We start from the raw sequence: 15206 nt of genomic DNA, 5'->3' as shown, positions 1-15206 counted from the left end.
ATCAAAAGACAATGGCAGGAAACCCCGACAAGCGACCCCCAGGTGACAAGACCCCTGCCTGCACAGACTCCGGACATCAAAGAGGAGTCGTCCTATAACAAGGAGTGCTCTGGGACTATCCGGCAGATTCGCCTTTGGAAACACCTGAGCCCTGCTGAGTGACTCGCGGCTCCCTGAAGATCGTAAGACCTCCGAACTTGTGCTTGAGCCCTGCTGAGTGACTCGCGGCTCCCTGAAGATCGTAAGACCTCCGAACTTGTGCTTGAGCCCTGCTGAGTGACTCGCGGCTCCCCGAAAGATCGTAAGACCTCCGAACTTGTGCTTGAGCCCTGCTGAGTGACTCGCGGCTCCCACAGACTCTCCTGGTCCCGCCGGACCCCAACGGCGACAAGCGTATCCCCCAGCTCGAGGATTGTGAGCTATGCGCCGGGTACGCCCCTGCATTTGATCCATATCCCCACAGACTGTCCCGCTACCTCCTACCCCCCCCCGAGACTCTGTGAGCCCATGTTCTACTTGTATATATTTGCCTTGCTGATCCTAAAGATCCTACGACTCCGATCTGATAAAGATTTGTTCTTAAGAACTCACGGTGTGGTGTCTCTTTGTCATGTGGTGCCGAATGTACGATCCTAGATACGAGATTCCCCACCTGAGGAGTCTCCCGCCAGTGCCCGGCTACGATACCTCGAGGGTTGGTCTCAGGCTAGTCAGTGCCCCCTCCGGGCTCCTCTGAGGTCGCCTTCTAACATTGGTGGCAAGTGACGGGATTCGGGCCCATAATCTAGAGATCGTACCGTGAACGGCTGACGCACTACCGACAAAGATGGCAGAAGGAAACGCCGTGATTCTCACAGAAAACGACACCAGTACCGTGTTCCAGGCGGAACAACTGGAGGAGTACACACACAGAGAATTGAAGCAATTCTGCAAAGATTTCAAAATCGCTACCACTGGTCTCAACACCAAAGAAGATATGCAGAAGGCACTGAAAGCTTGGGTGGATTCTGGAGCTCCCCGCCCAGAAGGAGCGGTGGAGCCCCACGACGAAGCTGGACCCTCCCAAGGAGAACGCAGCAGCAACCAGGTGTGAAGCTTCGTACCAGACGGGGGCCTATCCCCGGAGGAACTCGCAGACAGAGAAAGAAGTCGCCATCACGAACTCGAATTGGCCAAATTTAAAATCGAGGGCGAGTTGAAATTAGCCGAGAAAAAGCTAGCAGTGGAACAGATGCGAGTGCAAGGAGAACTAGAAGAGAAGAAACTCCAACGGGAACATGAAGGAAGGAGACTTCAACTGGAGCACGAATGCAGCTTGAAGGAAATCGAGCTAAAAGCAAAAAGCGAAGAAGCGCGGCCCCCGGGAAACCGAGAGGCGGCCTCCCCGGCGGAGCAGAAGGTCCACATCCCCAAGGATGTGGTCAAAGAATATTACAAAAACGATGACATTCAACAGTGGTTCAGGGCATACGAGGTCGCCATGACCTCCTATCGGGTCCCGCAGAAGGATTGGGGGGCCGGGTTGTGGGGACGATTTCTGAGCGAAGGGAGAGACACCCTGCTCGACCTACCAACCTCCATGCAGACCTCCTACAACCACATGAAAGAGGCCCTCCTCACAAGGTACGGCCTCACCCCGGAGATGTACCGCCAGCGGTTCCGGGACTGCAGGAAGATCCCGGGCACCACCTGGGCGGAGTATGTAAACTTCTTCAGCCGCGCATTCGATGGGTGGATCAAGGGCAGCAAGGTAACCACCCTAGAAGACCTAACCGACCTCATGTTGTGGGAACACCTGGCTGCGAACTGCTTTGTGGAACTGCGCCAGCATCTGCTCGACAGCAAGCTCACGGTTCCGAGAAAGCTGGCTGTCGAGGCGGATCGCTGGACCAACACCCGGGTCTCCCGGGGCCCTGTAGGAGAGTACCACCGAGCCAGTCAGGGACCACCCCACCAGAGAGGGGGGGGGAACCAGGGAGGGCAGAGAGAGTCCCAGTCCAGTCCCCCAAAACCCAACCTCCGTCTTTCCCGGCACCCCCACCAGCTGTATCCGACCCCCGTGAGATGGGGGCACCGGGTGACCATCACTTGTTTCCGTTGTCAAAAGCCCGGGCATTACGCCAACGACCCTGAATGCCCCATGGCCCCACACATCACCCCGGCAGCACCCCCCGCTAGACAGATAGCCAGTGTAGCACTGGGGGAGGAGGTTGAGGAGACCGTAGAGTGGGAACCCGCCGCCATGGCCCTAGTATCATTAGGAGATAGAGAAATGGTCCCTGGAAGCCTCCTGCCCTCCAACACGAAGAAATATGGGCAGCTCGTAACGATCAATGGCCACCAAGTAGAGGCCCTTTGTGACACCGGGGCCAGCATCACCGGTGTCCTCTGTCATTTGGTCAACGAAGACCAGGTCCTCCCCAACGTCTTTTGCCCGGTAATTTCCGCTGACAATACGGAAAGACTGTGTAAGGTAGCCCTGGTGCCTTTTGAGTGGGGAGGGGTGGTCGGTAAACTGAAAGTCGCAGTGAGAACCTCCCAGCCAGTCGGCTGTCTCCTGGGGAACGACCTGGAAAGTTCCCCCTGGAAACAAGTCGAGCTCAAGACCCACCTAGGGATGATGGGTCTCCCTGAGTGGGTGTGCGCCACCACCCGATCTATGGCAGCCCGACTGACCCCCCTTGGGGAAGTCAACGACGCCCCAACCACAGAAGACAGGATGGTCCCCGCTGAGGGTCCCCACATCCCCCCACAAGGAGGGTCGGTCGCCAGCAACGAACCCCCACCTTCCGACTCCGCACAGGTCACCGAGTTAGGCGATCTGCCCGAGTTGGCCCAGTGGCGCCACGAGGGGGGCCCCTCCTGAGAGGAGTTCTGCCGGGAGCAGGCTACCTGTCCTTCCCTGGTCGGGCCCCGGCAACAAGCAGAGGCCCAGGCCGCGGGCAACCAAACTGGAACGCAACGGGTGTATTGGGAGAATGACCTTTTGTACAACGAGCAGAAGTCGGTGGAGCTAGGATCTGCCCGAGTGCTGGTGGTACCCCTACGCTTCCGAGACCTCCTCCTGGGCTTGGCCCACGACGTCCCGGAGTGTCCTATAAGTTCACCACCCCGTACCACCCCCAAGGAAATGGCCTGGTAGAGCGGTTTAACCGGACTCTGAAAGGGATGATGATCGCGGGCCTGGAAGAGCCCCTCCGGCATAAGTGGGACGTCCTGCCTCCTGTTCGCCTACCGTGAAGTTCCCCAGAAATCCTTGGGGTTCAGCCCCTTTGAGTTACTCAACGGGCACCCCGTCCGGGGGCCCCTCAGCCTGGTCAAGGAAGGGTGGGAAGCGGCACCCCGAGGACACCCCCGAGATGTGTTCCGATACGTCCTGACCCTCCGAAACCAGACTAGGAAGTTCCGAGAGCTGGCCGAGGCCAACCTGGAGGCGAGCCAGGAAGAGATGAAGCGCTGGTACGACCAGAATGCCACTCTGGCCGAGTTCCAGCCGGGCCAGCAGGTATGGGTCATGGCCCCCGTGAAACCTTGCGCCCTCCAGGATAAATGGACCGGGCCCTTCAAAGTGATTGAGCGGACGAGCCAGGTCACGTACTTGGTGGACGTCCAGTCACCACGGGACCCCCTCCGGGTCCTCCACGTGAACCGCCTCAAGCCTCAGTTTGTGCGGACGGAACTGAGCCTCCTGCTGGCCACCGATGACGGGGCCGAGGAGGAGTCGGATCCCCTCCCTGATCTCCTGTGCACCAAAGAGAAGGATGGCTCCGTAGAGGGAGTGAACCTCTCCCCATCCCTCACTTCCCAGCAACGTGAGGATTGCTGCCAGCTCCTAGGGCAGTTTTCCGACCTATTTTCTCTGGTCCCCCAAGTCACCGACTGGTGTGTCCATGATGTGGACACCGGAGACAGCCCACCGGTAAAACACCGCGCCTACCGAGTCCCTGATCGGGTCCGGTCCTGCATTCAAGCCGAGGTCTCGAAGATGTTGACCTTGGGAGTGATCGAACCCTCAGACAGTCCCTGGGCCAGCCCCGTGGTCCTGGTCCCGAAAGCAGCTGCCCCCGGTGTCGCCCCAGAACTCCGCTTCTGCGTGGACTACCGGGGACTCAATGAAGTCACCCGAGCCGATGCCCACCCCATTCCCCGAGCCGACGAGCTCATTGACCGACTCGGGGCTGCTCGGTTCCTCAGCACCTTCGATCTCACCTGCGGCTACTGGCAAATTGCGCTCACAGAAGGAGCCAAGGAGCGGTCCGCCTTCTCCACCCCGGATGGGCACTATCGCTTTCGCGTGATGCCCTTCGGGATGAAAAATGCCCCGGCCACCTTCCAGCGACTGGTAAATAGAGTCCTGGCCGGGCTGGAAAAGTTCAGCGCTGCCTATCTAGACGATATCGCAGTTTTCAGTTCCGAATGGAGTGAGTACCTCCAGAGGGTGCTAACCGCCCTGCGCCAGGCAGGCCTCACCGTGAAAGCCAGCAAGTGCCAGATTGGGCAAGGTTCGGTAGTCTACTTGGGGCACCAGGTCGAAAGCAGCCAGGTCGCCCCTCTACAGCCCAAGATCGACGCCATCCTAGCCTGGGAACCCCCCACTACCCAAACGGAGGTCCGAGCCTTTCTGGGCCTCACGGGCTACTACTGGAGATTCATCCGGGGGTACGGCAGCCTAGTCGGTCCCCTCACGGCACTCACGTCCAAGAAACAACCCAAGAAAGTGCAGTCGACCCCTGCCTGCCAAGAGGCGTTCGATGCCCTGAAAGCGGCCATGTGCACTGCCCCCGTCCTCCAGGCTCCCGACTACTCCAAGGAGTTTGTGGTAAAAACGGACGCCTCCGAGCATGGAATTGGGGCCGTCCTGTCCCAGGTGAATGACCAAGGCCTAGACCAGCCCGTAGCCTTCCTCAGCCGAAGGCTGTTGCCCAGAGAACAGAGATGGAGCACCATCGAGCGCGAGGCGTTCGCCGTAGTCTGGGCCCTCAAGAAGTTACGCCCCTATCTGTTCGGCACCCATTTCAAAGTCCAAACCGACCATCGCCCCTTGCGATGGCTCATGCAGATGCGAGAAGAAAACCCCAAACTACTGCGGTGGTCAATCTCCCTCCAGGGGATGGATTTCACCGTGGAACATCGCCCTGGTACTGGCCACGCCAACGCCGATGGCCTCTCCCGGTTCTTCCGCCTCAGCGAAGAGAACCCCCAAGAAGATGGGTAGTTCTCTCCGGCTTTCAGCTGGGGGGGGACGCGTATTAGACCCGGCCTCGTGGCACGGCCATCCCTGTCCCCGCAACACATAACCTGACCAACGCACCTCATGCAGCCCCCGAGCACACGGCCTAGCCGATCCTTCCCACCAGAACACACACCTGACCCGGACTTCCCCGTCCGTGGCCTTCCTCCTTTCGGCCACACCGGGCCCGCGTGCCCACTTCATGCACCATGATGGCCACCCGGCCCCAGCGCGACCCTGGCCTAGAGGCGCCACTCCGGCTGGAGGACATCGCGCTCCCATTGGGATGAGAGAGGGAGGAGCAGTTTCCATCGCACCTCTGAGCTCCCCTGGGAAGGTGGGTTTCGATCGGCCCGCCGGCCTCCCCAAGGGCTGGCTCCACGCCTGCTGGGTGTCTGGGACTCCTCCCGACCCGGCCCTGAAAGGATCAAAAGACAATGGCAGGAAACCCCGACAAGCGACCCCCAGGTGACAAGAACCCTGCCTGCACAGACTCCGGACATCAAAGAGGAGTCGTCCTATAACAAGGGGTGCTCTGGGACTATCCGGCAGATTCGCCTTTGGAAACACCTGAGCCCTGCTGAGTGACTCGCGGCTCCCTGAAGATCGTAAGACCTCCGAACTTGTGCTTGAGCCCTGCTGAGTGACTCGCGGCTCCCTGAAGATCGTAAGACCTCCGAACTTGTGCTTGAGCCCTGCTGAGTGACTCGCGGCTCCCTGAAGATCGTAAGACCTCCGACCTTGTGCTTGAGCCCTGCTGAGTGACTCGCGGCTCCCACAGACTCTCCTGGTCCTGCCGGACCCCGACGACGACAAGCGTATCCCCCAGCTCGAGGATTGTGAGCTGTGCACCGGGTACGCCCCTGCATTTGATACATATCCCCACAGACTGTCCCGCTACCTCCTACCCCCCCCCCGAGACTCTGTGAGCCCGTGTTCTACTTGTATATATTTGCCTTGCTGATCCTAAAGATCCTACGACTCCGATCTGATAAAGATTTGTTCTTAAGAACTCACGGTGTGGTGTCTCTTTGTCGTGTGGTGCCGAGTGTACGATCCTAGATACGAGATTCCCCCCCCTGAGGAGTCTCCCGCCAGTGCCCGGCTACGATACCTCGAGGGTTGGTCTCAGGCTAGTCAGTGCCCCCTCCGGGCTCCTCTGAGGTCGCCTTCTAACAGTGTCCACTTAGTTAAACTCATGCTGAACTCCTGTTGAAAGATGACGCAGGCTAACATTGGACGACCATGATTTTTGACAGAACACCCTGTGCCCAAAAGCCTTGTGCAGGCATCGACAAGTAGGGTGAATCCAAATACCTGCCCGTCGAACACACCCAGACATGGAATCAAAGGGTATTGATTCATTTGGCAAAAAATATAATTTTTAATTTCAAAGATTGTATTAGGCATTTCCAAAAGAAAAACCCAAAGAAACGGCAAACTGTGTACAGAGAAAAACATTGATGGGATACATCAGCTGGATAGATATGTAACAACTTCAGCAATGTGATAAGTAGTTGGTATTGTCACAAACAGTTTACAAAAAGTGTGGAGTACAAAGTCCGAGGTGATACAAAGCACTGTACACTAATGAGTGATCGACGGATAGTTCATGAATTGGGGAGAAAGAAAATTAAAATGGAAAAAAAAAATAAGAGGAATAAAGGAAAAAAAGAACAAAAAGAATAATGTATTTATAAAGAGATTAAAATAGTTGAAAGATTGGCCTACACATGCTTATGTTGGGTATCGAATCAGTATTCATGTATTGGAGAGAAGTCCTATGGAGGTAGAGTTTTGTAGGTCCAATACGCCTGAAGTTCCTGAGTGCATTATAAACAGCCTTAAACACATCATTTTATGGCTGGGGAGTTATGAGGGGAAGTACAATATGACCAGTATCTGTAGGGTAATCATGGTGGTTTGTATGTGGCGAAATACATATCTAGCTTGTCCCACATGTGTCTGGTTGATGGTTTCCAAGGTGAGTTTGGAGAACGATGGCATCTGCACCCCTGATTTGTGAAATCCAATTCATCCAACATTTGAATGAAGCCTTATGTGTGTCCTTCCAATTATTCAGGACAATTTTTATTGTGGATGTGAGCAGGAGGTCCAAGAGAGCTTGGTTTATTGTATCTGCACTAAGAAATCCAGCAATTAGAGTGGATAACTCTCTTTTTAGTTGGCAATTGAATAGTTTTGATAGAAATGCGAATATGTTGTCCCAAAATGTTGTTAAAACCTTGCAGTGGAGAATAAGCTGAGCTACATCGCCTACCTCTTCCTAACAGTTCCAGCAGATTGGATCTGAGTGGAGATGTTGTGAATGTAATCTAGCAGGTGTCCAGTAGGCTTTGTGTAGGAGCCATAGTTTTGTTTGAGATAAGACCGGGGATATTTTATTTTGGGTACTTGAGCTCCATATTTGAGACCATATAGTCTCGATTAGAGGGCTGGAGGATTGTAGCTCCCAGAAGGTGATAAGATTTTAATTGAGAGTCGAAGTTTTAGGGCAAAGCAGTTTGTATATAAGGGAGACTTGGTGGCCTAGCTTATTGATCTTCGCAACGAAGTTTGGTAGGGACGGGAATGAGTTATGCAGTTTGGCTTTTGATAATGCTGCTCTGATCTTGAGAAATTTGTAAAATTCCATATAATCTTAACTATATGTAGTGGGGCAAGGCCAAGATGGAGATTGGGTGATACGCGTTCGGCTCGTCTCCCCGCTCCCATTTCCTCGACGGGCCGCCATCAAGTGAAATTCTGCCTGAAACACTGTAGGATATAGAGTGAGAGGCGGAGGAGAGCAGCGGCTGAAGAACGGAGGTCAGAAAATCCAAGAAGACCTCGCGACGGCAGCTGCGGCGGAATCGAAGCAGACAGCACCTGAATAAAATGACGGCCGGTTGCTTACAGTGAAGGTGGAGGGCATCAGGTATTTTATTTATTTATTTTTAGTGTTTTATAGCGCGAACATGACACTGAGCGGGGTATCAGAGCGCTTTACATTCACATATCTAAAAAACAGTTTTGTTACCTAGTCAACAGTAGTTATACAAGTGATTTTGTGCACAACATTAAAGCTTAAAATAAAACATATACAGTATCCCAAAGAGGTTAATGTTCGATGAGAGGTAGCGTGCGTATGATCATGTTAGATCAATGATAATGTCAAGTCTGCTGCAATTATGGGAGATATTTACTCATGTACAAAGATTTGGCTTCATTTTTTAAAGCAGACAACATTTTTCGAATGTTAGGGGGAGAGCGTTCCAAATTCTAGGCGCTGCACCAGAGAAAGCTCGGTCATAAGTTATTTTCTTACGGAATCGGGCCGGTTTCAGTACTAGCTCTCCCTGACTCCGGGATACACGGCAACCTCCTGGTAGTGTGATTTTCTGGGCTAGGTACCCTGGTGTTTTGTATTGTATAGCTTTGTGGGTAATTCAAGCCATTTTTAGTTGTATTCTCGGTTCGTAAGGCAGCCAGTTGAGTGCTTTCAGATGAGCGGTGATGTGGGCATATTTCCTGGAGCCAGTTATGAGTCTTGTGGCCGCATTGAGACAGGCTTTTAGTGGGGCTGTTGAAATCTTGGGGAGACCAGCTAGGGTTGTGCAGACGTACTTGATCCTTGAAATTACTAGTGCTTGGACTGCTGTTTTAAGGTCTGTCTTATTTAAGAAGGCTTTCAATTTTCTGAGGTAGCTTAAATGGAACTGGGCATTTTTTGCCATTGTGTTGATATGCGAAATCATATCCATTTTTTTGTCTAGTATTATTCCCAGAGATTTGGTAGAATCAACAATCCTCAGAGTACAGTTTAGTGCTGTGATCAGCTTGGTCCACTCTAGGATGTCGTAGCACAAGAGTCCTCCAGCCGGGAATCTCTATTGCATCCAAAGCAACAAAGTTTCTCAAACTTAGTCAGACCAGGCATCGTTATTTCACTGGACTGTTCACAAACATCAAGGGGGTCAAAATTCATTTAACACAGCACAAATGTACTTACCCCTCGGCTTCGGTTATTGCAATACCCGAATCAAAGACCCAAAGAACCTAAGAACCAAAGAACCAAATGTGGGAGCGACCCACCAATACTTAACTAAGATGTCTTCTTACACCAACAGAGGCCCGTCTATCGTCTCGCCTTACCATACATCATCGAAAAGAGGGCCAAAGCAGGGCGGCAGTCAGGGCAGCAGTCGTCAGTAGCCGTCAGGAAGGAGTAACACCGCTGCAAAAGACCTTCGGACCACTTTCGACATACAGGGGTCGCTTGACGTGGCTCGCGATTCCTCTAGAATTTTCTTGCGGGGTTCCTCACGACCTTCAGGCAGAACCACTACCTCTGAAGCCGCCTCACGTTGGACGCCAGTTGAAGAACCAGAACCTTTTGGGTCCGGTGGCGCAGGGTACGCCTTAATCTCCTGGGTTCTCCTGCTTCAGCTAACTGAGACACGGGGACACTCTGTCGGCGTAAAAGATCAGATTTTATTAGCTGCAGCTAGTACAGTTGTCCTAGAAGTACACACACGGTATGTTCTCAGGAGACTGCCACTTCACTCCGTGGCGTACAATCTTATATTGGTATAGAAGACATATACATTAACCAGAAAACACACCTATAGTACACATCGAGAGCCAATAAGGGAAGTTCAAGATAAGATGGAGCCAATAGGAAAGGTTGGAAAACAAGGTGTCGAGTAACTCGAAGAAGCCTCTCCATCAACTGTGTTTGACACCCCTCCCCACAGGTTAAGGTATTAACGTGTCTGTAGCTGACTTGCAGGTGGCGAGATACGTTTGTGTGTTTTGGAGGACAGTTGTGAAACGAGAGAATACGAGCAGAGGACAGCGAAGGCCAGAGGATAAGATAAAGTCAGAAGAGAATAGTGTGAACCAACAGATAGTTGAGACAGGGATTAGAAAAACCAGACAGGGATTAGTGTACTCGGCCAGTCCCTAACACCAGCTTTGTAAACAGAGGCAGAAGGCTTTTTTGACACAATATTGCAGGAAAAGCAGAAAAGACTTTGTTCGCCGTGCTGCCTGAGTGAGGGCAACACAAAATGGCGGCGGTTTACAAAATGGCGGATCAATACGATCGAGATCGAAAATCGAATTTCCTCAGACCCTCCTTTTGCCAGAACTCAGGCGCTAACATACGGACTCATGTTAATCTGAGTCTATGTCAATGGTCATGAGGTCATCAAGCTGTTGTTGCAACATCATTTTGATATTCTCTGTTCTCTGTGTCTTAGGTTTTGGGATGCACATAGTAGCACAAAGGTCACAGATGGCGGGACCACAGTGCATACAAAGACAACAAGAGAATACGATGGCCAAAACGATTCCAAGGAATGTTAATACCTTCCAACCCCATTTGGACAGTAGTCCCCAAAACCACCCCAATAACGACCAATCTCCTTCGTCCTGATGAATCGACTCGGAGATTATGTGTAATTTAGAGATAGCCTGGTATACTGTCGGAGCGTCATCAGGTATATAAATACAGCAACTTGATTTGATCAATTTACAGACTCCACCACGATCTGCAAGAATAAAATCTAAGGCAACTCGATTCTTTAATGTCATAAGACGATCCGCCTGTAGTTCCGCTGTAATATTACTTAAAGCTCCTACAGTGATGTCTATGGTAGTCCCTACTACACGAACCAGTTGCCTCATATTCCTACTGTTTGCCATAGGACCCCAACATCGGGTATGGTATATCAGAGTACTTTTTGGTGCGACAGACTGCCCATACATTAGCTGGGCGTACGAAAACAATCTCATAAGGGCTAAGTCCCAAACGAGAATGCACAGCCGTTCTGGTGGATAAGAGAGCCAAAGGTAGGGCATCGGGCCAACTAAGGCCTGTACTGGCTTTTATTTTAGCCAGTTTAAGCTGTAGAGTGCCATTATAGCACTCTACTAGACCCGCTGACTGTGGATGGTTTGCCGCATGGAATTTCTGTCTTATACCAAGACCTGCACAAACTTTTTGCATGATCTGGCCCACAAATTCACTTCTGACAATGCACGGCAATCCAAATCTAGGAAAGAATTCCTTTAGAAGTATTTTGCTGTGGATAGAGCAGTATTGTCTTTCAGGGGATATGCCTCTATCCATCTGGAAAAGGCACATACCACCACTAGAACATATCTGAGATTGTTGCATCGTCCCATGTGAATGTAATCGCTTTGCAACCTCTCAAATGGATAGGTCCGAGGAGCAAAATGACCTGCTGGAGTTGGGGTTCCTGTTGTATTGAAGACGAAACGTATGCAAGTAAGTTCAAACGTCTTTATTCTTGTCATCCACTCTCCGTAACTGACAGCACTGTCAACATTCCACAGTGAACTCTCGAGGAACGTTCCAAGAGAGCGGAGGGTGCGGGGGAGAGAGTGGAAGCTACCACTTGAAAAGGAAAAGAGGACAGACACCACAGAGGAGGGAACCAGGGGAAAGAAAGAGAGATTATAACACATCTCCCTACGGAGGGAGGAGGAAAACCGGGACACAGCTGGGAGAGAGAGAAGAGGAAACCAAGGGGAGACCTGGAAGGATACAACTTACCAATCAAAGATTGATAACAGATTCCGGGGGAAAGGGTTACAGCTGTAAAGGGAAGGAGAGAACACTCCAATACCTTTTATAAACAATTACTTGAAGGACCAATCATGAGTTATACAGTTGCCACTCAAATCTCTTCCCCTGATGGACGCAAAAGGAGTAACCCTCGTTCTCAAATCCTAAGAGGTGTGATATGCCCAAATGCTATCTCTTAATACCTTTTCTACATCCATCTTGTTTGTACGGGCTTGATGAGTGAGATTTTTGATCCAATGCATTGCCCACCGAATGGGTTCATTGTCTCCATGGGTATGTCCATGGGTATGTCCAGTAGATTCCTCATGCTTGATGCCATACTCACAAAGGAATGTCTTCATTTCATGGGATGAGAATTTGATATGGTTGTTTGTGACTATGCAAACTGGTACTCCCTCGCACGCGAACGAGTCTCTCAAAAAATCGAGAAGTACCTTTGTCGACACCCATGAGACACGCTTGTATTTAATCCAGTGCGATGTGAAATCCATGAGGACAATCAAAAATTTCTTTCTGACTCCCGATTGCCCCATGGGGCAAATTATCTCCAAAGCCAACTTAGTCCATGGAGTTTTTGGATTTACTGTGGACCTGTATGGCAGATTACGCCTATTCTCTGCAGGCAACCTTTTAACCATCTCTGTTCCTGATACCTCTTGAACTAACTCTGGCACCCCTCCTTCTCCAGAGGTTTCGGCACCTTGTTTATACATGTTATACACTCCCGTGGACGGTACATCGCAGGCCATGCCATTTTCACTTTGGCCTGTTTTGGTGAACACTTCAGAGGAATTGTATGCATCCTTTCTAGTTCCACCCACCTCCTCAGCTACAAGAACTTGGTCTTTGCTATTCGGGTCAAGTACAATCCCCAGCTCTCTTTGGTGCTGCCAACCCAACAGATTAGACCCTTTGCTTACCATGTATACTTTGCCCCTTGTCGCTCTTCCCTTGAATTTAATCCAGACGCTCATCATCCCTATTAAAGGAATATTCTCATCAGCGTACCCTACTGCTGAAATGTCAGGTTCCATCATTTTGTGACAAGAGGTATCACACATGCCCTTCATGACATTTATATTGAATAGGGTTACCGGGGCACACGAATCGGCCAACACATCTATAGGCTTATCATTCACAAGTACGGTACATTTAGGATGTTCAATGGGCCTGTAGTTACTGAAATGCTCTTGATAACCTGGGGAGGCTTGACATTCCCTAGCTTTTACTTGGAAAACATACTTGGGAACACTGACCTCTCCACTGTGCACTACTTTTACTTGAGGGTTACCACTGTTGCACACTCTACCCAGGTGCCCCTTCTTGTTACATTTTACACACGTGACATTCCGGGCAGTACAACGTATGTCATTTGCAAGGTGATTGTTGCTGCCACATCTATAGCATTTCAATCTCCCCCTTTCACTTACAGAATGATTATCTATGACCTCACCAGGTCTAACTTTGAATACTTCTTTCTCAAGTGAATTTGCGTGTGCATCACTGATATTGCTAACATTGGCAACCATGTCATCTGGAGACTTCATCTCCTTGATACACTTAGCAGTGTGTTCTACAGAGACTGCTATACTAACCGCATCTTTTAGAGTGGGGTTTTTTGCTAGTAGCTTTTCTTGGATCCGACTATTGTTTGTGCACCTGACAAGCTGGTCCCTGATGAGGGAATCATTCAACTCCCCAAAGTCACATAATTTAGTCAAACCTCTAAGTGCTGCTATATAATTGATGACCGACTCCTGCTTACCTTGGATGCGACTAAAGAACTTATGTCGCTCCAAAACTACGTTCACTCTATCCCCAAAATGTGTTTCCAACTTCAACAGTGTGACCTTAAATTCGTCCGTGTCCTCTTCATCATCTTCTAGTTCTGGTTCAGGTAATGTATCATAAATCTTCCTACCTTGTACACCTAGGTTATGCAACAAAATATGTTGTTTGCGAACCGAAGAATACCTTTCACCACCTATGGCAATGAGGTATGAGGCAAATAAATGTATCCATTCCTTCCAGTGAATTACTGGCTCCCCGATTTCATTGAGGAACGGAGGAGGTTGGCTCATAGCTTGTCCTGCCATAGTGGGAGGAGTACGCTAACAGGGCTGCTGAACTAGAATCCGCTGGACGGAAGGAGTCACCTGTACTAGAAGTGACAGGGGGAATTGAGGGAACCTAAACCAGGACACGAAAGGGATTAGTATGCGGTCTAAAGCATACCCAAGCAAGTAAGACCCAAAATCTAAGCGGTTACAGAGGACTATGTGGGTACCCTAAATACTCTCGTTACACTTTAACCTGAAACACGCATGTACACTGGGCTTGTAGAAGATACTCAGTAAGTTAAACTTTGTTCATACTCTAGACCAAGAAGCAATCAGGACACACGCTATATTCGCAAAACCCAGAGAACACAATATGCCCACAGAGGTTCAACACCCACTTGACAGTATTTTCACATTACATAACTCTAGATAAAAACAGCTTGACATTACAGTCCCGGAAGTCCAATGATGAATGTGTGCGTGTCACCGTATAGAGGTGCACACACTGTGCTTAGACCAAGGTGTACCGGGTATGTAGGCAGAGTTGTACTGACCAGGAGTCCACCTCTAGCTGTGATGGATCCCCTTATGGAAAACGAAACTGTACGGAGCAATACTCTTAAGTGTCTCAGACATGGATCATGAATATAGGATATGCAGAACAAGGTAGGTGTGTGTATCACCGCAGGAAACACACAAGGAAATTAGATTATGGCTGCTATGTACACATTCCTGGATAACATTGCTGGAAATGCCTTGCTGCGCTGTGATAGGATGCTATGGCACAACTGAACCCCACGCCCGCCAAACCGCTGCACTGACAGGATATTTTGTGAAGAACTGCTGCAGCACAGGCTCACTGAGAATGAACATGTGAGTAGTGACCCCACACGGCGCGTGACACGGCGCGCTACTTGAGGAAAGCTGAACGAGTTGCCTTTACACCGCACTTGCCTGAACGCTGCTGCTGACAGGGTTTGCTGTAAAGATCTGCTGGGGCGCAGGGTAAACAAAGTGAAAAATCTCACAAGTCTCCTCACGGCGCTCCCTCAATGCGTCTTCTCTTGAGGAACCTTACGCCAGGAACACTCAACTGCGCAGGCTCGAGGTGCCGACACTGACAGGAAAAGTGTCTTGCCCCAGCGCTTGCCTCGCTTCAGCTGACAGGATTATTTTTGGAGAGCTACTGCAGCGCGGGCTCACTGTGAGAAAATGTGAATGTTGTCCCCACACGGCGCATGAGACAGCGCGTTCTCACTGAAAATTTGCACCCCGGAAACACCCCAATGCACAGGCTCGA

The sequence above is a fragment of the Triturus cristatus genome, chromosome 9 (assembly GCF_964204655.1).
Source record: "Triturus cristatus chromosome 9, aTriCri1.1, whole genome shotgun sequence".
NCBI lineage: Eukaryota > Metazoa > Chordata > Amphibia > Caudata > Salamandridae > Triturus > Triturus cristatus.
Note: the sequence above shows the minus strand (reverse complement) of the source record.